Raw genomic sequence first — 26,637 nt, 5'->3', positions numbered from 1 at the left:
GTAGAAACGGCCCTAACACCTGCTCTGCCTGGTTTTGGACCTCGAGTGTTTTGCTTTGCCCCCTGATTGGATTTGTTAGCCTGGTTCTACAAGAAGGAACCCTTAATGGTCCCATAGAGGGGAAATTCTGCATTAGACCCATCCTAGGAGCAGTGGGCTGCCATATGCACGGCGCCTGGGGAGCAGTGGAGGGAAACTTGTTCAGCATTTGGTCTTTCGGGGACTTGAACCCGTGACCTTCAGGTTCCCGAGCCAAGTCCCTATGTACTTCACCACCACCCAGTGCTGAGCCCTATTCTGCCTGTCTCATTTATTGGATTAGTTGGCTGACTGCTGGAGTTCCTAGTTCTGCCCCTGCCTGTTCCTGACTTGAATAAATGCAACCTTTTGAACATTGGTTGTCTCCGTGTCGGGCTCTCGGTTTCAAATCCGTACCGGCGAAGGTGACACAAGTACGTGGACTATTTGGCACATTTCTTAGGCTTTTTGCATGCCAAATAAATTAATATGCACAAATACAAATACCCATTTTAGCGAGTATATCTACAATTAGTAATATACTCCCTTTTTTAAATGTCTCCGGATGAAATCGCTGTGCTTCATGTTTATTAATTATTGGAATCATATCCTCGAGCTGTGAGTGTCGGGAAGAAAAAGCGAAATATAATTTGCTGCACCACAGGACCAGAGATTCCTCCCTGGGTGCTGTGGCTTTCGTCGTGTTTTTGGATTCATGGTGTGTCTTTCATTTTCTCTTGGGGGGGGGGTGAGAAAACCGAGAGGGAGGAAAAGATCTGAGATTCAATTTACGGACAAGATGGAGAAGCCAACACAGATGTCAGGAGTGAAAAATAGTTTGGAATGACAAATGAAAGAAGTGTGCAGTGTTTGTGCCGTGATGCTTCTGGCGGGGCGTCTGTCCTTGACACTTCGTTACGGATGACATGCGACGGCCCGGCTTCTGAAGCCCTGCCTCTCAAGATTGTGAGATTTTTTTTTTTTTCACTTGCTTGAGAATCCTTCAGTACACCAGGTTGGAGGGACAGGAGGAATAATTGATGCGTGTGGCATGTGCATAATTTATTTCCCCAGTCATCCAGATCAAAGCCGTCACTGCCATGGTGGGTTTTTATTTTCAACCTGTAGCTGCAGACTGACACCGAGGCTGTTCAAGACAATTGCAAATGAAGTGCTTGTTCAGCAGGAAATGTAAGAGCTTTTTATTCATTTCACCAAATAGTCCTCGAACGATTCCTGAAACAAACATTCAAAGGCACTTTATATTCTTCCCTGTCAAGGTTTGTTTACTTTTAATCTCTTTTGTGCAGCCATTTTAACCCCCTCCTCTTCTCTTATCTAGGTGGAGGTGGGATAAATCTAGTAACTCATTCACTCACCTGAGAATAGGACCGAGTGGCAGGAAGCATCAGGCGCCAGCCGGTAATCCATAAAGATGAAGTAAGGAGAGAGCCTGTTGAAGACAAAACCAATTAATTGTGCAATTTCGGATTCAGACAATATACACAGGCCATTTTCATATCATTTCATGCCAATTTCTCTGGGAAATATAACTTATAATAAAGCCACTTTGGGTGGAGGCACTCACCAAACAGCAGGAGCCAGACAACAGACAGCGTAACGTGAGGCTGTTTTTAAATGGATTCCTCACGCATCAATGATTGCAGAGCATTACACACACTCGTGTTTCCGTGTCTTCGGTGGCTAAAAATGACAGCAGTGTTGTTGTTTAGGGTTATGATGTATTTCTGTTTGATCTCTGGAAGCGTTTCACACGTCTCCGCTGCAGACAGATGGAAAAATAATAACCCGGAGTGGGTCATTTTTTTTTTTTACAATGGCAGAAGGGAAAACCGAAGAAACGTCTCCTCCAAAGAAAGCTTTCATCACCTACAATCCCCTGGGACTGCTCAACACAATCTCTGCTCATTTTATACGTAAGGTTCACAGTGTTTCCTTTTTAATGCTAGGACTTTATCGCTGTAATTTAAAGTCTCTCAATTTCATTGGCAAATAATTATATTTAGTGACTCAAAAATAACTAAATAAATACAAACAAAAATGAAACATAATAATAATAATAATAATAATAATAATAACAATAATAATAATAATAATAGTAATAATAATAATAATAATAACAATAATAATAATAATAATAATTATAATAATAATAATAATAACAATAACAATAATAATGATAATAATAATTATAATAATAATTATAATAATTATAATAATAATAATAATAATAATAACAATAATAATAATAATAATAATAATAATAATAATTGAAAAGTGTTTCATGATGTTTTCCGATGGAGGAAACTAATTGTCGTTAAATCGACCGGACTTCTTTCTGCGGATTGATATGACAGCAAATAGTCCCTGAGCAACGGTCTGTTCTCCCTAGCAACCGTCTTTTAGAAAGACTTTTTTGTCTGTATTCTGGTTTTCCCTCGGCTGCCCTCCTTTGTCCTCCAATTCTTCCAGGTTTGTTTTTAGTTCCTGTTCGCTCCTTTTCATTTTGGTTGATCATGCCAGCTCTGTCATTTTTTTCTGGTGTTTGTTTGGAACAGCTTTTATTTAATGAAGCTCTCTTTAGGATTACGCTTCTCTGCATGTGGGTCCTGTTTACCTCCTGCTCCTGACACTGACAACATTAAAAGCACTACATTGGCAGAAGTGATACAGATTTTTGGTTAGTGGGTTTAGGGGACTAAAAGCCCACTGGTACTACTGACAACATCCAATATCTGATGCAAATCCCCATTCACACTCATCCCATTGATACCACTCCTGTGTTATTGGGCTTTGCCCTTCACTGTCTGAAGTGATTGCGTCTCTATGTAGACGGCCCAATTCTGGCAAGGCAAGTCAAGGGATCATTAATCATCCATCAGTGGGGACTTGGCTGCCGTTTAAAGGGTATAAAAGCCCAGCCAAAGACAATGCGTGTGAACGAAACCATCCCATTTCATCAGAGCAAACACTGTTCTAATAAGCAAGATCCTCTACGGGACTGAGGGGACTGTTTCAGTATCATGTGATGAGTATCCTGCGGCTGTTTGATGCTCTTACGCCGTGCATGAGAGCGAACAAATGATTTATTTTTGGGGGAAAAGGTAGTGCTAACCTCTGGAGGAGCAACTGTTCAATTAAGCACTTCACAGTCTGGAAGATTTCACAGCCTATTGTTGTAAGAGTTTGTCATGGGGATGATCATTTGGAACAGAGATGGCTGGATGTTATTGAGCGAAAAAACAAAAAGCAAGTGGCTACAGAATACATGCTGCTCTTGAGGTAAAATATTCCATAACTGTTTTCGAGGGTCAGCTGTCGGCTAAGATGCTTGCAGGATTTATTTGTTTTGCTTTTCATTTTTGAACACTGTTGAATCAGAGAGAAGGCTGACCACAGTGAGAGAAATCCAGCCTCCAGGAGCCAAAAGGTGGTGTCATGTAAAGGTGGAGCAAATAAAGTATTGAATTGTGTGTGTGTGTGTGTGTGTGTGTGTGTGTGTGTGTGTGTGTGTGTGTGTGTGTGTGTGTGTTCTTAAGTGGAAAGAATACAATTAAAACACTAAACACCAAGTTCAGCTAAATTCAGGGATGGTTCTCAATTTGTATTTACATTTTTGTCGATTTAAAATGATCCTACTGCTCCCTCTAAAACACACATCCTACTCAGAAAGTATTTCCTGGTGTTTTTCTGTTGGAGAAAACTAATGTTGCTGTCCAAATCTGTCGTTAAATCGACCCAGACTTCATTCTGCGGATTGAGATGACTGCACACGGTCTGTTCTCCTTAGCAACAGTCTCTAAGCAAGAATCACCAACCTGTAGAATGTCTAAAATTGACCAATCAGAATCCAGTATTCAACTATGCCATGTGATAACTCCATTTAAAAGGCAGTTGATAATTAGAAGGAGCTGCTTTTTATAATACTGTGAAAGGAAAATAAAATCACACAGAATTGGACATTTTCTTTCTATTCGAGGGGAACTTGGCCCTACAGAAAATGTCTCACGTTGGATTTGTGACCTCAGTGTGAATCACGGGGCCTACACTCCTCAACAGAAACAGCATGAAGTAGCCCTTGACATCTTGAAAATCTGAATAATGCCTGTTTCCGGAGAGTCCTGGCTCTGACCTTGCATCAAGTGGCTCTCTGCACAGAGGAGGCCAATACTGCTGCACACTTATTAAAATCTTGGCTCCATTTTTGCCTGTTCCGCCTCGATAACCTTCATACGGTGTGCAACGCCAATGCACAGAAGACACAGTGTGCTCTGGCATTAGTCAAAGCCGACTCATTTTCATTCCCTTAAATATGCACGGCCATGCTGAGCTGACTCTCTCTGCTACTGTTCTCTTCCAAATGTGCACAAACCTGCTCGGCTCGCTTTGCTGGATATACGCCACATTGTAATAATGAGTTGTGGATGTTGCTATACTGCATTTGCACGTATCCTGTTGCGGACGCTAGGAAGTCCCTTCTTTCCCTTCTCATTTTGAACATAACATTACTTGTTTTGTTTTGTTAATTTCTGTTTAAATTCTGGTGTAAATGTACTTTCCTCATCATTGACACCATTCCTGCTGACACAAACAGAGCTAGAATAAAATTATGCAACAGCAAATACTTTTTGAGCAGAGGTGGGAGAAGTACTCAGATCTTGTACTTGAGTAAAAGTAGAAGTACTCAGATCTTGTACTTGAGTAAAAGTAGAAGTACTCAGATCTTGTACTTGAGTAAAAGTAGAAGTACTCAGATCTTGTACTTGAGTAAAAGTAGAAGTACTCAGATCTTGTACTTGAGTAAAAGTAGAAGTACTCAGATCTTGTACTTGAGTAAAGTAGAAGTACTCAGGTCTTGTACTTGAGTAAAAGTAGAAGTACTCAGATCTTGTACTTGAGTAAAGTAGAAGTACTCAGATCTTGTACTTGAGTAAAAGTAGAAGTACTCAGATCTTGTTCTTGAGTTAAAGTAGAAGTACTCAGATTTTGTTCTTGAGTAAAGTAGAAGTACTCAGATCTTGTTCTTGATTAAAGTAGAAGTACTCAGGTCTTGTTCTTGAGTAAAGTAGAAGTACTCAGATTTTGTTCTTGAGTAAAAGTAGAAGTACTCAGATCTTGTACTTGAGTTAAAGTAGAAGTACTCAGGTCTTGTACTTGAGTAAAGTAGAAGTACTCAGATCTTGTACTTGAGTAAAAGTAGAAGTACTCAGATCTTGTTCTTGAGTTAAAGTAGAAGTACTCAGATCTTGTACTTGAGTAAAGTAGAAGTACTCAGATTTTGTTCTTGAGTAAAGTAGAAGTACTCAGATCTTGTTCTTGATTAAAGTAGAAGTACTCAGGTCTTGTTCTTGAGTAAAGTAGAAGTACTCAGATTTTGTTCTTGAGTAAAGTAGAAGTACCAGAGTGTAGGAGTACTCTGTTACAGTAAAAGTATTCAAAATGTTCCTCCAGTGAAAGTAGAAAGTATAATGAAGGGTTGATTATATTTCACATCATTAATCCAAATCGGGTTAAGGTATTGAATATATGTAGTGGAGTAAAGAACACCATGAATAGACTACACCAAGCGGACCTACATTTCGTACTCTCCCCATCTGCCGTTACTACAACTTCCTTGTGGTCGTGAATGTGCAGCTTGTTCTTTTAAACTTAACGATAAACAACCCAGTAAATTAAAGATTGGAAAAACAAGTTGGTTGCATGTGGAAGTTGAAATAGGGAAACAAATGATTGTATACAAAATAGAAATTGACGGGAGAATGTGCAGCGATGCAAGACTGATCACAATCTAGGGTTTTTCCCTTTCCTGTAGTGTGTATGTAAATGATCTGCAAAGGCTAAAATCCCTGTTTCCTCCAGAGGTAGTTTCTCTCTTCCACCTCCCTTCCTGAAACGCCTCCTTTGGACTCCTTTGTTCCGGAACATAGTGACACCACTATGTAACACCCGCGTTTCTATTGGCTGTTGCTCCAACACATTGTACGTGATAGCCCTAAGGGGCGGGACATCGCTAAGCCGTTGACCAATCACAACAGAGCCGACAGTTAACCAATCACAGCAGACTGGGCTCTGGTTTCAGACAGAGGGTGAAAAGAGGGGCTGCAGCACAGGCAGTATGAGAAAATAAAGAGCTTTCTGAACATTAAAGCATGGAGACATGTCCCAGGAGACTCTACATATTAATATGAACCTGAATATGAGCAGAATATGTCCTCTTCAATTAAAAACAATGATGTTTAGTGCAGGAAAAGAACCAAGCAGAAGTGAAATGATGTGTCATGCTGAGATATAAATGTCTGACTTTTTAATGAATATGATTAGCCTTACAATCAACTCTCAGTTAAAGGAGATTACATTTAACAAGTGTTCATTCAGAAGAGCGCTATAAGCCCTGCTGTGACGCCTGAATCAAACAGACACCTACAGACACAAGTTCCCCTGATTGCTCCGCTCATTGTTTCTTAATAAATCAAGAAGGAAGCAAGGAGTGTCTGATCATTTCTGTGCCTTTTTTCTTCATCTCCTCTTGTCATCACCTTGACGGCAAAAAAAACGTGTTTCAAAAAGGCCATGATGAGTTCCTGACTGCTTTTTAATTAAAACGCATCCCGGATTTGACCGGAGACTTGAACTTTAAATTGCAATACAGACAAAGTTCCAGTGCTTTGTAATTCTCAGACAACACTATCAGCGCCGCCTCAAACTGCTGTAATTAGAAATGTAACTCCTTGCATACCACACTGTTCTTAGACACAACCGACGCCTGTATGAATATGCTTAGATTAAGCAGAAATAGACAAAATTGTCACTTTTATTAGGGAAGGTTTTGATATTTTGGCAATGATGAATGATACGGAGGCCAACAGGTGCAAACGCGCTACATTTTTACAATTATTTTGCTAAACATTGCAGCTATTGGTGAACTGGGACCTCCCCAAGTACCCGTCCACACTCCATAGAGGGGCACTGGTTCAAGTCTGTTCGGGGACTTGAACCAGTGCCCCTACGTTTCCTAGTCCAAGCCCCTGGCGACTGACGGACAATGGAGCCAAAATATCGTCTCTATACTTGGCATGTTTCATCGGAGGCAGGAATCCCCCATGTGTGTTCGTATATCGCATTGTTTTTGAAACTGCAGAGCACTTTTTTCCTAATAACAACGTATGGGCCGTTGTAACGCATTTGCACCTGTCGGGCCACCGTAGATACTGGCTGCGAAAGATTAAAGAATAAGGCAAAGAAAGTAGAACGAATCTGAATAAATCTCATAATAAACGTGTAAAAAAACCAAGTATTTCCCCCTTATCTATTCACTATGATCCATAAAAAGCAGTGTTGTTTTTGAAACGCTTTCGAATATCCCTGCTGTAACCATGTTGCCTCTCGTGTAGGAGGCTAAACGGCACGAGCGGTTGACATTCGTGATGTAAATACTTTGTAAAAAGGCATAAATTGCTTATGTGTGCACCCAAGCTCGTCTGTGAAATGCCACCCATTAAAAAAGATGTGGAAAAATAAATGCGGGAAGAAAAGAGAGAAAATGCCAACCTTTTCAAAATGGTGTGATTAATTGTGTTTACCCAGAATATCTTTAGACCGAATATTCAGAGGGGGGTAGGAACGATCGGAGGCCGCAGTATAGTCTCATAAATCTGGTTAAACTGGGAGGACAGAAGGATGCTGGGAGAGTAATGGATTATAAGTGCTGGGTATAACTAGCAGGATTCATTATCTGTTTATATTCAGTTTTATTTTGAAGTGTCACGGTCCGCCTGTCTTCCTGTTTTACTTTGAAAGGTGTTCCCCCTGTCCCATGTCTGCTTCCTGTCTCTGGGGATTCCCTCCTGTAGGATTACCTGATTCTGTTCACCTGGTGCCTTTGTGTTTCCCCTCCACTCCCCAGCAGCTGTGTCTTGTCTTCTTGATGGGTCTTGTTTGTATGGAAGTTCTGTTGTTGTTTGTGGGTTCTTTTGGGTTAACAAGGGAGAGAGATGTTGGTCTGTTTGATGTTCGTAACCTTGAATAAAGGTCATTCTCTGTTTAAGCCTTTGTCCTCTTGGGTCCTACCTGCTCTGCTCGACCTTAACAGGATTGAAATGCTACTAAAAAGAGCATGTGGTTTTTTTTGTAAAAGGATCAGATGTTATCTCTCCTCTGTAAGCTGCTCTGTTGGCTAATACTGTAAGGGTGGATCTAAACAAATACTGCCTGAATCTGCTTTATGAGCTCTTAGTTATTTTTACATTTCTGAGGTTTTTGTCTTTCTGATTTTATTTTTAACATTTAAAAAAAATGTTTCTTTTTACTCAAAAGTCTCAATTTCTTTTTTTTTCTAACCCTTTCCTCAAATTTAGACATTTTTCAAACACTCCCTCTTCTCTCTGCTCTGTCAGCTGTTCTTTAAGTGTGAATCTTTACTCCTACTGCCTGAAACCGCATTATGGTTTTCACTTTCTTTGGTTCATTTGTTTTTAATCCAGTGGTTGAACCTAAATGTTCATCAAATAGTGTGTGAGCTTAACTGTGTGTATAAAACTGAACGGAGCAGCTCCGATTTGATTTCTGCTTTTTTAAACTCTAGTCTGTGCTCGTGTGTTTCATTGTTCGGCTGCTGCCTGAACATACTTCATTAAAGGCAGGTTTTTACTATAAATAAAATCATGTTTTATCCTAAATATCTTGGCTTCGTCTTTTCTAAAGGTCACATTATTCTTTTGCCTTACGGAAAACCCTTCTTAAAACATCTTATTGATATGTGTTTTCTTTTTGCAATGCACTTGATATTAGGGTAATCCAAAAGTAATCAAGCCTTTTATATTTTAGATTTGGTTACTGATTGAATTTCTTCTTACTGGTAATTATTAAAGAAGTCACCCTGGTGTGACAGGTTTCATTTATGAGAGCTGCTGATTGTTGTTGTTTGCTTCACACACCAGTTGGGGGCACTGCAAGCCACTCCTGTTTATTGGATGACAGTTGATCTCATGCAGTATGAATATTACTTTCGGCACACTTAACAATGAATACACATGCTGACTCATGCTGTTTTGTAAACCGGATTCATGTACAATTATAGCTATGACCAACCTGAATGACCCGTATGTTATTCACCACATTATTTCCAGAAGACAGGAAGTGAACTCTAGTTGTATTTAGAATTCACTTTTTATATGCGTTTGTATTTGTTTGATAACTGAACTCATTTTCTTCTGGGTCTCCAGCCGCTGAAGGGACAGATTGTGGGAGATGATGTTGCTTATTTACTACTGTGTGTAAAATAAAGAATGTTTGGTACAAAATCAAAAAGGTGTTGACAAATCTAACTGATGAAAGGCAGAGAAGAAGCCTTCATAAATAAAGAATATATTTAGAGACACTACTCATTTTTACTTGTTTTGTCACAGCAGGAATAAATCATGGACTCAAAATATGTTTTAAAAACTGTATAAATTACAACAGAATAAAATCAGCTAATATATCCACAGTAGAAAAGACTGAAGAATACATAATTTAAATATACAGAATACATGAGAACACTCAGAAATACAGGAGCAGAAACATAGGTTGGTTCACTTATCTGCACGGAAAAAACTGAAATACTGACTTTAATTAAATGCATTATAAACAGATGTTCAAACCATTGCACTCGGGTTAGTGGAAAGCAACAATACTGCGTTTAAATATTAGCTTTAACTTCATATTATCGCTTTCAACTAACCTAATACAGTTGTGTGAAATGTGTTGACATAAAACATTTAATTAAAGTCAATGTTTCAGTTTTTCCCCTTTAAAGGCCTTCTGAGTCTGAGGCTACGGTCGCATAGTCAAACATCAGCTCCTATCGTCGATTCCTTTCTACTACTCCTTGACCTTTGCGTGAGACGTCACAGGGTTAAGGAACAGTGGATAGGAGAATTCAAAAGGACTCAGGAAAAGAGACTGCTGTGGTTTGCGTAGCCTGATTCTGATTTCTCAGTGTGGGAGTCCCTCAAATCCCACTCTTAATGCTATTAAACGTACCTGGCAATAAACCTGATTCTGTATCTGAACTCTGATTAAATATCTGGAAACTATATGGACAATCGTAACGCTTCCAGGAGTTTCACTGTCAGTGCAGTGCCGGAAACCTCATAGCACAAAATACAGAGGGACTGTAACTCCAACAAAGTCGTTATAAGCTCCACCAGAGACTCAGACTCAGAACCACAACTCACTCACCAACCTGGAAAGTTTAAATTTGATGCCAAGTATGACACCTGCTCTGGCACCTGGAGACTCACTGTTACATGCCAGATATGCTGTACTTGTTATGTTGGTTTCCCTCCTGCTCTTCTCCCCCTCTCTTCACTGCAGCTGATCAGTACCTGCTGATGCACCTGAGAGTGATGGCTGATTAGATCCCCTCACCCTCAGCTGGCCTATCAGCAGGCAGGGCTGATCATACAGGAAGCACCCAGGAAGCGTTCTCTCTCTCTCTCGGACCTGGGCCGGCTGCTGACACCATAGCCTGCATGATTGTTAGTGTCTGATTCTAGAGAGAGTCTTCTGTTTACTGTTAATGTGTGTGTGTGTGTGTGTGTGGTGGGAGGTGGAGGCGTTAGGTGGCCTCTACATTTCATCACGTAGTGAAACCCTGTTAGACACACTACATTAGTGGATTGTTGCCACACTGTGTTTTTGCTTTGTTCCAGGTTTAGTAGTGCAGAGAGGGAAGGTTTTGGTTTCCAAGGATAGACTTATAAATAGGCCTCCTCCTCCTCCTCCTCCTCCTCACTTAAAAAACATTTGTTTGCAATATTCTGTTTGAAAGGAATAAACCTCGTTAACTTCCTCTCTGACTCCCTCTGTTATTGGTTGTTGTGCGTTACTGTCCCCTTGTCCCCTAGACCTTGGTGGACACGTAACACTCACTCTTTGAGAACAAGTACTTTGTGTTTGTTTTAATGTCTCGTGACAATGAGGCGACCGAGGTGTTCTCCTTCTGCAAGCCGTGATGCAGCCTGCTCTGTACGAGTATCCTGGAGGTAATGTGTGTTTTGTATTGTTCCACCGTGTTAGTGCTAACATTGCTTACTTTAACTTGCTTACTTTAAGCTAAGCCAGAGGCATGAGTTTGTTTTGCATTTAAGAAAACAAATAAACCACAAGAAACAAGCTCCAATTAAAACCTCATTTTAGTACAGTAACACCCAACCATCACGTGTCAGACCAGTGTTTGTTTAACCAAGATGGCGCCGTTGTGTGTGGCTGGCCGTCTACCTCTGCTACCTTTTATGTGTATTGTCCTGTCTTTATCGCTTTTATCCCACAAAGTGTCATCGCTACTGGTGTATGATCGCCTGAGTCTCCTAAAAATCCACGATTCTGTGGATAGACCACCGATCCAGGATTTTAACGACCAGACAAAGCCACTGCCACCTGTCCTGGCGTCTTTACCCTCTTACCTATGGCGTCTACCTGTGCGGTTACCACGCAACAGCCGTCGCAGAAGACGGGGAAAGAGAGGTGGAGTAATACGCCGGCTGAAAGCTCACCTGGCCTTGTCCTCCACGTACAGTGCTCGCCATCCGCTGTTTGGTCCCTCTAAGGACGGCGCCGGCTATGGCATCCGAGGCTCCGTGGATTACTCCTACCGATGGCTGCTGCCAGCCGTACCGGAGGCCGGGCACCCACTTCCCTGCCGCCGACACGTGAGAATCCGCAGACGGGGCTGCGCGCTGGAGAATCTCCGTCTTGTCAACCGGGCCTCCCAACAGACGGATCGGCGTTTGGTCCGCATGGCTCTCATCAACACCAGATCGGTCGTGAACAAGACTTTTATCTTAAATGACTTTTTTACTTCGTATTCCTTGGATTTCCTCCTGTTGACGGAAACCTGGCTGAAACCAGGTGAAAACAGCGCATTTTCTGAGCTCCTCCCACCCAGCTGTTCTTTCTTCAGCTCCCCGCGAGTGTCGGGGCGAGGGGGGGGGCTTGCTGCTGTGTTCAATGACAGTTTTAAATGTCGGCTTCTTCCCACAGGTCCATACTCCTCGTTTGAACTGCAATTGTTTGTAGTGGAGTTTGCAAGTCCTGTGTTGTGTGCAGTTGTCTATCGCCCTCCGAAATATAATAAGGGCTTTATTCAAGAGTTCTCTGAGTTTCTGGCTGATACTCTCCCAAAATATGACAAGCTCCTGATCTGTGGGGATTTTAATGTTCACGTCTGTTGCCCATCTGACAAATTTGCCACTGACTTTAAAACCCTATTGGCAACTTTTAATTTAATTCAATCCGTGGATAAACCAACGCACCATCTTGGGCACACATTGGATCTTGTTATTTCATATGGGCTCTCAGTTTCCCTCAAAGAGATTTCTGAGACTGCAATCTCAGATCACCTCCCTGTTGTTTTTGAACTGATGGCGCCCCAACCGGTCAGCAAACCTCTTGATCCATCCCGTCAGCGGCGGATCATCACTCCCTCCACGGCCGATGAATTTTCTGCTGCCTTCAAGGACTCTCAGTTCTTTGCCATGAACGGATTGGCTTCCCCTCTCTGTCCTGACCTTTTTCTCTCCTCCTTCCATTCCACCTGTGCTGGGATTCTGGACACTATTGCCCCTTTTAGGCGAAAATCTTCGAAACCAAGAACGGATCCCTGGTTGAACGACACCACCCGTGCCACTAGGCAACGTTGTAGGCAGGCGGAACGCAGATGGAAGGGGGACAAACTGCATGTGTCTCTGCAAATATTAAGGGACTGTCTCGCTGATTATCAGAGAGTTGTGCGTGAAGCAAAATCTCAGTACCTCTCTAATATTATTTCTTCCAGCAGTCACTGTCCCAAGGTGTTATTTGATACAATTAATGCTGTTGTTAATCCATGCACTTCTGCAGTGACTGATGTTTCAATAGCCACTTGTGAGAATTTTCTTCATCATTTTGTTGACAAAGTGGATTCTGTCAGAAAAAATATCAGTAAGAGTGTCACCATGAATACTAACAATGATCGGCTCGTTGCCCCAGCTCATTCTGCTGTGTTTGAACAGTTTGAGTTAGTTTCCCTTTTTTCTCTTGGTGACATAATGAAATCCATGAAATCTACAAATTGCCCATTGGATACTGTCCCTGCCAAAGTGCTGAAAATGGTTTTTAATACTGTGGGGCCTAGTCTCCTGGTTTTTATCAACTCCTGCCTTAGATTAGGAACTGTTCCAGATGCTTTTAAACATGCTGTGGTCAGGCCCCTTCTTAAAAAGCCTAATCTTGACCCCTCTGTGTTATCAAATTTTAGACCTGTCTCCAATCTGCCCTTTCTTTCTAAGGTTTTAGAAAAAACTGTTTTTATACAATTACAGTCCTTTTTGGATGACAACTCCGTACTCGAGAAGTTCCAATCTGGGTTTAGGTCTCGCCACAGTACTGAGTCTGCACTGTTAAAGGTGCACAACGATATTGCTCTGTCTGTGGATGCCAAGTGCCCCGTTATCTTAGTGCTGCTTGATCTGACAGCAGCCTTCGACACGGTGGACCATGCAGTCCTCCTGTCACGTCTAAAAAATTATGTTGGCATCCACGGCACCGCGTTGAAGTGGTTTACATCTTATTTGTCCAGTAGGACTTTCTCTGTTATGGTTGGTGACCTGTCCTCTTCCAGTGCTCCTCTCTCTTGTGGAGTCCCACAAGGATCTATTCTTGGCCCTATCCTTTTTTCCTTGTACATGTTACCACTGGGGTCAATTATAGCCAGGCACAACCTTTCCTTTCACTGTTATGCAGACGACCTGCAAATCTATCTGCCAGTGAAGCCAAACAGCAACAGTGCACATTGTTCTTTATTTGACTGTATTGCTGATATTAAGCAGTGGTTGGCTCAAAATTTTCTTAACTTAAATGATGAAAAAACTGAATGTATTGTGTTTGGAGATACTGCGTCAGCCGACTTTGGCACCCTGTCTCCAAAGCTCAGTTCAACTGTCAGAAATCTTGGTGTAACTTTTGACAGTCATCTCAAGTTCGACAAACAAATCAGTAATGTTGTCAGGACCAGTTTTTTCCAGCTGCGTCTTTTAGCTAAAGTTAAAATGTTTTTAAGCCGCCACGACCTCGAGAAAGCCATTCATGCTTTAATTAGTTCACGGCTAGATTATTGTAACGCACTTTATGTTGGCCTCTCTCAGTCCTCCCTCAGTCGCCTCCAACTCGTGCAAAATGCCGCGGCACGTCTTTTAACCAACACTCACAGACGTGTGCACATTACCCCTGTTCTTAACTCCCTTCATTGGCTTCCTGTCCTTTTTAGAATTGATTTTAAACTTATAATGTTTGTTTTTAAAGCTCTTCATGGCCTTGCCCCATTATATTTATCCGAACTTTTAACCATCCGAGATCCAGGTAGAGCGTTGAGGTCGACAAATCAACTTGTACTGGAAGCGCCCAGATCAAAATATAAACACTGGGGTGACCGAGCCTTTTCCGTCGCTGCTCCCAGGCTCTGGAACAAGCTCCCCACCGAGATGCGTCTCATCTCGGACCCGGGCCTTTTTAAATCCAGGCTAAAAACCTACTTATTTAGGATGGCTTTTAATACCCAGTAGAACGATGGCGCTTTTATCTTATTTTATTTTATTTGACTTTGCTGTATTTTATTGCTCTCACTGTTTTTATTGTTTTTAAATTGTTTTTATTTCTGTCTTTTTATTGTTACACTATGTAAAGCACTTTGGTACTCCGAAAGGATTGTTGTAAAGGGCTGTATAAATAAAGTACATTTACATTTACATTTACATTTAACCACAAATTACAATTATCACTTCCAGTTGGCATATAGAAGAAAGCAAACCTGAATATGTGGCTAATTAATAATATCAATAAATAATATTCCAAAAATGTACAACGGATAACGGAAAGACATACGAACAAAATTAAATTAAATATAAAAAACTTTAAAATAAAAAAAAGAATATAACAAGATTTTTGTAAAAGTAAAAAAAAGATACAAAAATAAATAAAATATTAAAACAAATCAATTAAATAAGCAATGTTTTTTAAATATTTAAATATAAAACACAATGAACTCTAAAAGTATGAAAAATACGCCAAAATGAACAAACACAATAACATATAAACTAAATAAATAAACAGTTCATAAATATAAAGACCAATTAAAGGAAACTGTCGCTAATTAAAAGTTCATCTTAAAAAAATAACCGTTCTTGTATTTCTAATATAGTTTGCATAGCTTCTGTAACACCTACATACTGCATGTGATCAGTCAATTAATTTTATTCTGTGAGAAACTGTGAGCAGCTTTGGGTTCAGCGCAATGACAGGGCTAATAATTGCCACAAATGGACTTGGTTTGGATGTGAGAGTAATTAGCCAAGACTTCCCTTCACTAGAGCCACGGCGTCTAACTCCTTCATCCACAGAGAGAGAAAACCGGCAGAGCAGACTAATTGTAAAAAACAATCTCCCGTTCCCATCATAAGCCTGGGATTTCCATTAGCATCTTGTTACCGCTCAACAGAACCGCAATTAAATCTTAATTGGAGCTCTTATTTATGGAATTATTATCACGACTGCATGCAAATGAGTCTGGAATCATGTGCAACCGGGTTCAGAGCATCCCATCCATCACGACCGCCCCTTTTTGGGTGAAACCAGACAGACATGCATTTTTCTGTTATCTACAACGAGCTCAATTACGACGGTCAGTTGGGCAATCAATTACACCATATCGATGGAAGTCGATTATCAGCGTTGATATGTGGAAACTTGAAGCAATAGGGGATTGGTGTCATGGAGAAAGAAGGCTCACTGGTTTTTCAGGGTTATACATTCTAAGGCAGCATCTACAGCTACAACTATGACATTAGCATTACTAGAATCTTAATGAAGCTGTAATGGAATTGTATAAAACTCCCCCGTTAGTTGGACTATTCCATGTGACCCCTAGCCAGAATTACAAGTGGTCTCAACCATGTTATGTGGCGCCAGGAGACTGATGGCGATCGGACTGTCACTATTGTGTTATAACCGCGTAACTGTGATATAGTGTTGGCGGAGTCTGTGTGTTGTGGACATGCGTGTGCGTGCATGAAAAATGTAAGTGAATGTAGTCTTGTCCAGTGCAGTGTTCAGGAAGTGTATGTCCGCAATTACCCGCTAACTCCGTAAATGAGGTTAGTTAGCCATAGCAGCTAGCCTTGCCATGCGGAGCACGTGGCAGCACAGCCTGTATTAATGTATAACGCTATCACCCATTAAGTGTAGGGCTAATGTAAGCATTATTATGTACACTACAGTTATTATATAGAATCGTGTGCATTCCTGTACTTTGTTATGTGTGTATGTGATAATAGTTAGGCCTCGTGTAATAGCGTATGTCGGTGCTATGCTGTTGCGGCATTTGGCCAATAGAGGGCGGCATAGGCCAGCCAATTGTGCCTTTTCTTAATGTAGACGACAACTGTATCATCCCTCTACATTACCTGTTTACTGATTGCTGCTTCATCTTTATGTTACAGAGACCACACACACATTCACACACATTTACACACCCTGTATAACACGCTAACCCCTGCTAAACCTACATCAATGTTCAGTTCATCACCCTGCGATAAAGCCTGTTAAAGTTGGAACTGCCTGTGGACAGCCGTTCTTCCTCACAAGTCGTTCGACCCTTCTTACAGAGGATAGGAAATCAAGCTGCAGCACAACCAAAACTTTGCACTCACGTGTCCTCCACAGGAATGTTTCCAAAATATTTGACTGACCGAGTCCCATTGATAACTCCTCCCTGTCTCTCTGTAGATGTCCTGAAGCCACAGATGTTATCTTATACCATCCTTTTCACTAAGTACAATGACACAGCACTTTTTTTTAAAAAGTGTGCAACTAAAAATATGTGCTCAGCACCAATTATTTGTTTCAACTGGAAAGTTCCCGAGGCCATTATTTTGGCAGAGGTGTGCAAGGTTACATATAACTGGATATAATTTCTAGAAAAACATGAATACACGTCACGCTGAAGCAGCTCTGTTGGGATTCACTGGCGTCCAAAAGCTTCAGTATAACTGTCATCAGTGTGAACCATGCAACCATACTGATGTTTATTATAGCATGGTCATCTTTACCTGCTAGCATTTTCTAATAATACTAAAAACATATAAAGGCGACGACTTTTCAGGAAATATAGGTCTCTTAAAATAATAATACTGATGCACTTATAGCGAGGCAGGAATAAATGACTGGGTCTCTGCTGGACTCTGCTTTGAAAGCCTCCTATAGATCAGGTAGACAAGAGTCGCAGCCAGAACTAATTGAGCTCGACTGGTTCTCCCGCTGGACTCCATCTGCATGACTGATGGATGTGTCTAAGAGGAAGAGGCTGGCCCTTGTGCTACCATAACACTGCTCAATAACGTCTGATGGATCACACTTTAACACCTGATGAGAATATGAGGGTTGGAAAAGTATTTTGCTGAAGATATATTCTTGTACTATCTTTAATTGTTTTATGTGTAATCATTCATAATGCACTGCAGAAGGAGCCTGGGACTTACGATGTTATTTTTAGCCCAAACTCTCTCACTCGCTCTTCTATAGGCTAAGGGGCGGGACATCTCTAGGCGGTTGACTATCACTATTGTCACAACAGAGCCACCTAGCTAACCAATCAGAGCAGACTGGGCTCTGAAAAGAGATAAGATAAAAAACTACATACTGATATACACCTGAACATCAGCAGGAGAGGACTCTTTAAAGTAGAGACACTACATACTGATATACACCTGAACATCAGCAGGAGAGGACTCTTTAAAGTAGAGACTCTACATACTGATATACACCTGAACATCAGCAGGAGAGGACTCTTTAAAGTAGAGACACTACATACTGATATACACCTGAACATCAGCAGGAGAGGACTCTTTAAAGTAGAGACACTACATACTGATATACACCTGAACATCAGCAGGAGAGGACTCTTTAAAGTAGAGACACTACATACTGATATACACCTGAACATCAGCAGGAGAGGACTCTTTAAAGTAGAGACTCTACATACTGATATACACCTGAACATCAGCAGGAGAGGACTCTTTAAAGTAGAGACACTACATACTGATATACACCTGAACATCAGCAGGAGAGGACTCTTTAAAGTAGAGACACTACATACTAATATACACCTGAACATCAGCAGGAGAGGACTCTTTAAAGTAGAGACTATATTCTGATAACAGCAGAACGAACCCCTTAACCCCCTCGAGCTCTATTTCATTGTCAGCTGTGTAAGGTTTGGTGTCTGCATGTTGCACGGTTGCTACAGAAAGTGTGTGCACAGACAGACCAACGCCCTGACACTCCTGGCAACAACAAGACCCAAAGCAAGTGTGATGACTAAATACAGCAGTGCAAAAACCTGAAAGTTGAGATTCAACCCTTTGGAAAAAAATAGAGCAGGAGATCTGTCTGTTCAGTGATGCACACGCTGCACATTCTAAATCCTATTGAATCATTCACGCAGAGACACTTATCACTTGAGCTCCGGACAGCGCAAAATGCGTACATGAAGCGTTACATCATGAACGCAAGAAATCATACCCTCGTGGGGGCGCTCTCATGGGATTGCCTATACATAGAAAACATTACAAGTACGAATCGGGTGAGCGTCAGGGGAGTCTCAAAAAACCCACACACGAACGCACAGCAATCCATGCACAGAGAGCGGGTTGACAGGGAAACCACTCGTGTGGAACAGCAATACGTAATGTAAAACATTTTTCTGTATTTGGATTTTATTTACATGTATATGAAACACAACACATTTATTTGTGAATGGAAAAACATTTCCTGAAGTACAACAGTGAATCGTTCCGTGTGCATTATGAGACTGATTTGACTCCATACTATTGCGCCCACACAACACCACTTCACTCCGTGTGCTTAGTCAATGCTGTGTTTGCATATCTAATGGTTGGTTTGTGATCCCAGCACTTCTGAGATAGGACACAGAACACAGTATGTGTCTCTTTGGGTAAAGCTACATATCGCCAAATTGCTTGATATCTCCTTAAAGCAGGGGGTACGTTGCATGCCTGCTCTGTTTGAATGTGTAAATGCTGACTAGTGTATATAAAAGTGCTTTAAGTGGTCGCTAAATATTGAAAGCACTTTTTAAAACACGTCCCATGTATTATTTACCATCGCCATTTTTGATTAATCAGTACCTCTAGGATTTCGCGGGCCTTTTTTGAGATTGTTGCGGCCTAAAATGCCTGATGTTGCGTGAGCTTTTCCAAAAAATTGCGATGAAAGTTGCGGCGCTTTTTAGGCTTTTGTTGCGATAACAGCGCGAGAGGAAGTGAAAGTTGCGATTTTCCTGATGTTAAATATGAAGTTATTACTGAAAAAAGGACATTTGTTTAGTCCTGCTCATGATAGCACACAATTGTCTGACTAGTTTCTGTTTCTTTGTTGTCTTTTTATAGCCTACTACTGTGTAGGCTAATGTTACCTACCCTGGCAACAAGAGAGAGAGGGGGAGAAACAGCGAGAGGGAGAGGCTCTATGCAAAGTAGAAAGCACACCAGTGCGACTACATGATAATCTATACCAGGGTATATACAGAAATTCTCAAGTTGAATTTAATGCTTCTGTCGTATGCCTACTCACGGTGCTGGTATGCCGCTGGCAGCATAGGCGCCGATACCGTGGGTGCTTCGGGGCCCGAGCACCCACGGAGATTGCCGAGCACCCACGGAGATTTAACCGCACACACGGAGATTGTCGAGGGTCGGGCTTTAAACTTTTTAGAGCACCCACCGGCAGAAACATAAATCGGCGCCTATGGCTGGCAGTGGCTCGCGGGAGCGTGGAGGAGGTTTGGGGGAGAGCGGTGGTTTGCGGTGATGTAGCCGTTGCGCTAGCGCAGAACATCGAAATTGGTAGGCTAGTTGCTCACTACGTCCGCACAGTCTTGTTTGGTGGCTATTAGACTCCATGTGTGACCTGACAGCATTCACTCCCATCCAGTCTTTGAATCTCGAGTCCTCACCTCCTAACCAGAGGTCCGAAAAATTGCATTTCCCCATGACCTCCCTTAAGCTAACCAGTTGAAGCATAGACTGAGTCGCCGCGCACTGACGTCACATCATTGCTATCGTTCAGGTCCTACTCGCACATATAATTTATATAATATAGGCCAATTAAATTGACGCGATTTTTAGGAAACAGGCCTGCACTTAATACAAATGGAGAAAAAAAACCGTCATAGTTGGATAGTGGTTCGAAAATGTCATACCTCGTCAGATGACGTTTATTACTTTTAAATGGCCTTAACTTTAGCTAATTTCATTTACTACCTTTTAATACCTTTTACAACCCCGCAGACACCGTATACAAACGACCACTACCCATGCACGTTTAAAATAACTCACCTTGATTCTTTCCGCGCTGGCAATTGACTTGGACGCAACAGCCTGTGTGATCTGCCTCGTCATCTGACTTCCTGCCTGGAGTTCTGCAGTTCTGGAGTTCTGCAGTTCTGGAGTTATGTTTCGCGGTGGCAAAATGCTTGTCAAGGGAAGATTTCCGCATATGTTCCACCACAATGTTGCATGCATTGCAAAATAATAACCTCTTGAACTAGTAAACACGGAAGTAAGGCGGAAGGTAGTTTGTCGACGTCAGTTCAAGACGACGTGATTGATTGGTCAAATTTGCGGGAAAGTTGCGGTGATTGGTTGAAATTGCAACACCGCCCTGAATTCGCGGGGATTGGTTGATGTTGCGTTGAAGTTGCAAATCGCAACATCGCGAAATCCTTGAGGGTCTGATTAATATACATTCAATTACTGTATTGTGATTATTGATGCACGACTGTCTATCACAGCTGTTAAAGGTTGAGCTTATTTCAATTAATTGTAACACTTCTGCTGGATTTCTTAACCAATTATATGTCAATGTAATTGGGTCGCTAGGGCCTTGGCTTGGGACATGAAGGGTTGCTGGTTAAAGTCCCCGAACAGACTTACAACAAATAGGAAGTCTGGACTTGGAGAGGTCCCAGTTCTCCTCCGTGGCACTGCTGTGGTAATACTGTTTCAGATGGACACATTCTTTTCTAATAAAAGGAAAATCAAATGAAAATACCCAGTTAAAAGTAGCTAGAAAATTGCACTTTGGTACAATACTTGTCTACTGTGAATGTATTTCACTCAAGGGCGTCAGCAGTTTTTTGAATGTGGGGGGGACACATTTTTGCGGGGGGTGTGGGGGTCCTCCCCCATAACATTTTGAAAGAAGTAGATTCAATTTCCCGCATTCTGGTGCATTTTACATTCAAAATGATCTCCCTCTTTCATTGTTTTTCCTTGGAGCCGGCATGGTCTGCAATTACTGACTACTATTATGTTTTGGTGTAATACACAGAGGACTGACACTGACAACTTCTTTGGCACTTTATGTTCTTTTAATGAGAGCAAAATATGAGGATTTAAAAAAACAAAGAGTGAATTAGAAAAGAATGAGGTAAATTTGAGGCAACATATAGCCCTATTTTAATGTCATGCAACAAAAAATCTCTTGAAAAAAAAGTTATGAGGAAACATAAAATGCGTACCTAGGCTACTCAGAGCCTATTACAATCAAACTTAGCCCTCTTCAGTGCCCTGCAGAACATAAAACTAGAACTCAATACAACCTTACAACCTGTTAAAGACTTGCTTTTACTATCTCCATCCTTTCCCCAAAATGGTTGATTTCCCTTTTTTTTGTCCTTTCATTAAATGTTCTATATCTTCTCCTATAATCATATTTCTCCCCTATTATCTGTATCATGCCTACAGCAGGATTTTTACAGTTAGAACAAAAGTAAGAGATCATACAAAGGCTCCAAAAGTGTGACCTCTTTTGTCATTTGCAGACACAAATGACTGGCAAATCTCCCCTAAGTCAAGTTTGTCAAGATGCTCCTGGTGGATGTGGCAAACAGCCACATTGTTCAAGCGCTTTTGAGACATTGAAGAGCGCAGCCACGTCTTAAGCCTTCTCAAGGCACTAAAACTTCTTTCAGCTTCTGCTGAGGAGCATGGCACAACAAGAAGAACCCTGACCAACACTTCTACTTGAGTGAACAAACCTCGAACCTCTGGCAGCATAGCTCTCAGGGTATCCACCACTTCCCTGACTGTGCTGCAGGGATACTGAAGTTTGAACATTGCCAGCTGTACCTCCAAAGAATGCTGGTCCAGTTCTGGGTAAGAACTGACCACATCCACATCCTCCACCTTTCCAGTTATTAACACCCTTTCCAGTATGTTGAGTGTTTGGAAGCTGCTCTGGTCAAAGCGCTTTGTCAACTGGACCTCAACTACATCCAACATTTTAAAGAATTCTATTCTGTAGAACTCCTCAGGGGAAGTAGGTCTAAATGCAGGTGCATTTCCTGTGAAGCGCTTTGGGGGTCTCCGGATATGAGGAGTCTGGATAGCCTCAATGTCCAACTCCTGGATCATATCACAGGCTTGGGTAAATATACGATGAATTGTTTCATCAGATCTCTTTACTTGAATTGTGTTTTTCGCAAATACAAAACTGATGATAACTGCGTTTCAATGCTTCTGTGAAGGTGTGTGTGTGTGTTGTGATAGCAACTTTGTGTGCGTGACTGTTTTCATGTGCTCGAAATTTCTCAATGGCTTTTTTCCAGTTTTTGAAACCAGAAACCACAAAGGCTAGATCAGCATGTTTAGCAAGGGGGCTTACTTGCCTTTTGAATGCTTCTTTACAATAGAAACAAAACCCCCCCCAGCATTTGGGATATAATGAACCCAAGGAAAGTCCCTAAACCATTTTTCCTGAAAGGTAAGAGTCTTGTTCAGCAGATGCTGGGGGGGAAGAAGATGAAGATTGAAGAAGATGAAGATTCAACTTTATTGTCATTGCACAGAGTACAAGTACAACGAAATGCGGTCTCTGCATTTGACCCATCCTAGTGTTAGGAGCAGTGGGCTGCCATTATGTACGGCGCCCGGGGAGCAGTGTAGGTAACCAGTGTCTTGCTCAGGGACACCACGGTGGCACTTGGTCTTTCGGGGACTTGAACTGGTGACCTTCCAGTTCCCAGGCCAAGCCCCTATGGACTTCGCCACCACCGCTAGGACTCTTGGGTCAGGTTGATTTGACTTGTGGTACACATCCTCTCCGTCATCTCTCTCAGACTGGCTCCTCTCACCCTCGTCTCTCTCAGACTGGCTCCTCCCGTCCTCGTCTCTCTCAGACTGGCTCCTCTCACCCTCGTCTCTCTCAGACTGGCTCCTCCCGCCCTCGTCTCTCTCAGACTGGCTCCTCTCGCCCTCGTCTCTCTTAGACTGGCTCCTCTCACCCTCGTCTCTCTCAGACTGGCTCCTCCCGCCCTCGTCTCTCTCAGACTGGCTCCTCTCGCCCTCGTCTCTCTCAGACTGGCTCCTCTCGCCCTCGTCTCTCTCAGACTGGCTCCTCTCACCCTCGTCTCTCTCAGACTGGCTTCTCTCGCCCTTGTCTCTTTCAACATCCCTCTCTCTTGCATCTCTCTCAGAATGGGTCTCTCTCTCTTCGCTCTCAATGTTTCCCTCTCTCTCTTCCCTATCTAATGTCTCCTGTTCCTAGAAATTAAATAGTTGGTATACATATACTGAGGCACTGGGCATTTGTCACGAACTTGAAAACACAAGGTAGTAGGACTCAAATGCACGACCCCAGGAGACAGAGGTAAAGTATAAAAAAATACTTTAATTTTCAAAATGGTCACAAAAAAGGATCAACACTCTTGACGAGGTAAAAGTACAACGGAAAATCACTCATAACATGAACAAAACTGAAAATCACTCATAACATGAGGAACAAAACTGAAAATCACTCAGAACATGAGGAACAAAACTGAAAATCACTCATAACATGAGGAACAAAACTTACTAGTAGAGAAACTCAGGAGCATGAATCAGGCTTTTGAAAAATTAGCAAACACTCTGGTACATAGGCTTAAGTACAAAATAAAACAGGAAATGGTAAACGAGACATGACATGAAACACGGTGACTAGACTAGACATGAGGTGAATAACATGAAAACCTGACTTGACATGAAATGATAGACATAATAAATAAACATAACTAACACATTTGACGAGACACAACAGCATTAGAAGATTTTGAAAATATTAAACTCCCAATAAGCAATGTGAAATTTTCCTTCACTACCTGTCACCTTTCAGCACTCACCTCAGCAACAGAGCTGTCTCCCCTGCACCTGCATGCTGACCCTGCCTCTGACGCACCCTCAGTCCAAACGACTTTTTTTCAAGGGTGGGGGGGACGTGTCCCCTAATACTATTGTGGCGACGCGCATGATTTCACTACATAACAATTCATGGTACACAGATGTAATTTCATAGTAATTATATCGCACGCCCATTTCTACTGTTACAGACTCATTAGTCCCTGAGGGCTGTGAGTGTAAATCGTATGTATTGTGCATGGAAACTGATCCAACCAGCATGTGCAGGCCATTCCTCCCTGAGGGAAACCTCTGCCAAAGTCCTGTGGAAAGCCTGTTTATCAGCTGCTGAAAAAGTTGTCACCTTTGTCTGTGAAGAATGGCTACAGCTGAGGGGGGCCTGACAGACGACTGTGCTCACTAAACCTCACTGACAACTCCATCCGTCGCTGCCATCGCATCGCCATCCATCAGCGCTGAACAATTACATTATCATTCATCCCACCAGAAGAATTACCTAAAAACTAATTCAGGAAGAAGCTTCGTTTGTCATCCGGGACCTGCGATCATTAATTGCAGCTGCGCCATGACAGCATATTTCGTATAGTGTTGTGCTGGAGTTCACGTTCAACCTTTGGTCCATACCTTTATCCCCTATTCTCTCCCCAGTGGTGCTGGAATGAGTCCCAACACTCGGTATCACCACTTCCACTTATTACCACTTCCAACTTTGAGTGGGGCATTGATGTGAATCCCCTTATTCCAATTGTTTGGGCACCATGTGAATGCATCACAATGCTAATAACTCATGTTACAATCCAACTAGTCTGTTGAAAATCAGATTGGTTCTTTGGTAATCCTGTGGATTTTGTTTATCTGTTTGTTGGTCTGAGTTGAAAACATAACGACCTCGGTATTGTAACAATAAAGTGGTGCAGGAATGAGTCCAAAAAACAGAAAATGGGTTGGCATCTTACCACCTTTTTGTTTCCCTCATCTCCCCATTAGTGAATGTCTAAAGCTTCTCTGTGCCTAAAAACGGTGGATAAATGAGACTACTAAACATCATCATGCAACATAACTAACATTAGCCTCCTTTAGCTTAGCGGTGGTGACGTGAAGTCATGTGACCGTGCTGTAGTTCCTTTGTAACCCAACATTAGCCTCCTTTAGCTTAGCGGTGGTGACAGGAATTCATGTGACCGTGCTGTAGTTCCTTTACAGCCCAACATTAGCCTCCTTTAGCTTAGCGGTGGAGACGTGAAGTCATGTGACCGTGCTGTAGTTCCTTTATAACCCAACATTAGCCACCTTTAGCTTAGCGGTGGTGACGTGAAGTCATGTGACCGTGCTATAGTTCCTTTATAGCCCAACATTAGCCACCTTTAGCTTAGCGGTGGTGACGTGAAGTCATGTGACCGTGCTATAGTTCCTTTATAGCATAACGTTAGCTTTTTACTTCTGGTCTAGTCAATATGTGGATAATGGTGTACAAAACATGTGAGTACCATAATCATGCATTTGTCAGAGCTTAGTTTTTGCAATAATGAAATCCAATTGGAAAATACCTTGAACTGCTTTATACACTTATCGAATAAAGGTAATTCAGCGTTTTTTAATGGGGCAATATCCAGGTCTGAAAAGTGGAAGTACCTTCAACCTGCATTCTTTCTATCGTCCCGTGGTCGTCATCACTTAAATCAGATCCTCTGTATGAGGAACACAACAAACCCAAGTTTCAGACAACACTAAGTAAACATCAGGGAAATCATCACACTCTGTGGTAAAACAAACGCTAAAGGATTCAAGAAATCCTTCCAAAATATAAAGCACACCAATAGTTGGTATTCTCCACTGCACAGAAAGCGGTCCTATTGATATAAATAAATCTGTAACCCCAACTCTTTGCTGGTAATGTAATACAAATCAAACATTACCCACTTGGCTGGGATATGAGATGATAGATCCAAAAGCCTGTGGTTGCACTGCTTGCATTTGGCCTTTATGATGACTCTTTTACAAGGAGCCAACTATCTGATGAAGCAGGTGTTACAGGCTTAGCCTGTCCCTTTTTAGTAACAAAGCCAGGAGGTATGTGTGTGACTTGTGCACCTGGGGGTTGTAGGAAAGAGAACTGTCTGGCTGTGTAATGGCGACGATTGCGGTGAGGCGCACATCTGTAGCGTAGAGAGGGGAAAAGTGTCCAGTTTAGCTCATTATGAACCTGCTCAAAGACATGTTATCACGGTCTGAGTGAAATAAAGCGGTGGATGTTCCAACGGCAGCCAAACGCCTCCTCATCTTTTTGTTAATGTAAAAATAGCCTGGGCGGCTGGTTACCGGCCTGACAACGAGC

General features: G+C 41.9%; 1 long non-coding RNA gene across 1 annotated transcript; it reads right to left on the bottom strand.

The window, feature by feature from the left end:
• Nucleotides 1–1,411: 1,411 nt before the first annotated feature.
• On the bottom strand, nucleotides 1,412–20,500 carry LOC134874985 (uncharacterized). Its single transcript, XR_010167153.1, has 3 exons — nucleotides 20,466–20,500; nucleotides 1,607–1,722; nucleotides 1,412–1,471 (listed from the first exon to the last, which is right to left on the bottom strand). It is a non-coding gene; the product is annotated as an uncharacterized LOC134874985 (long non-coding RNA).
• Between the last annotated feature and the right edge of the window lie 6,137 nt (nucleotides 20,501–26,637).

This window comes from Eleginops maclovinus, chromosome 13 (genome assembly GCF_036324505.1).
Source record: "Eleginops maclovinus isolate JMC-PN-2008 ecotype Puerto Natales chromosome 13, JC_Emac_rtc_rv5, whole genome shotgun sequence".
In the NCBI taxonomy this organism is placed as follows: domain Eukaryota; kingdom Metazoa; phylum Chordata; class Actinopteri; order Perciformes; family Eleginopidae; genus Eleginops; species Eleginops maclovinus.
This window is presented reverse-complemented; position numbering and strand designations above follow the sequence as displayed.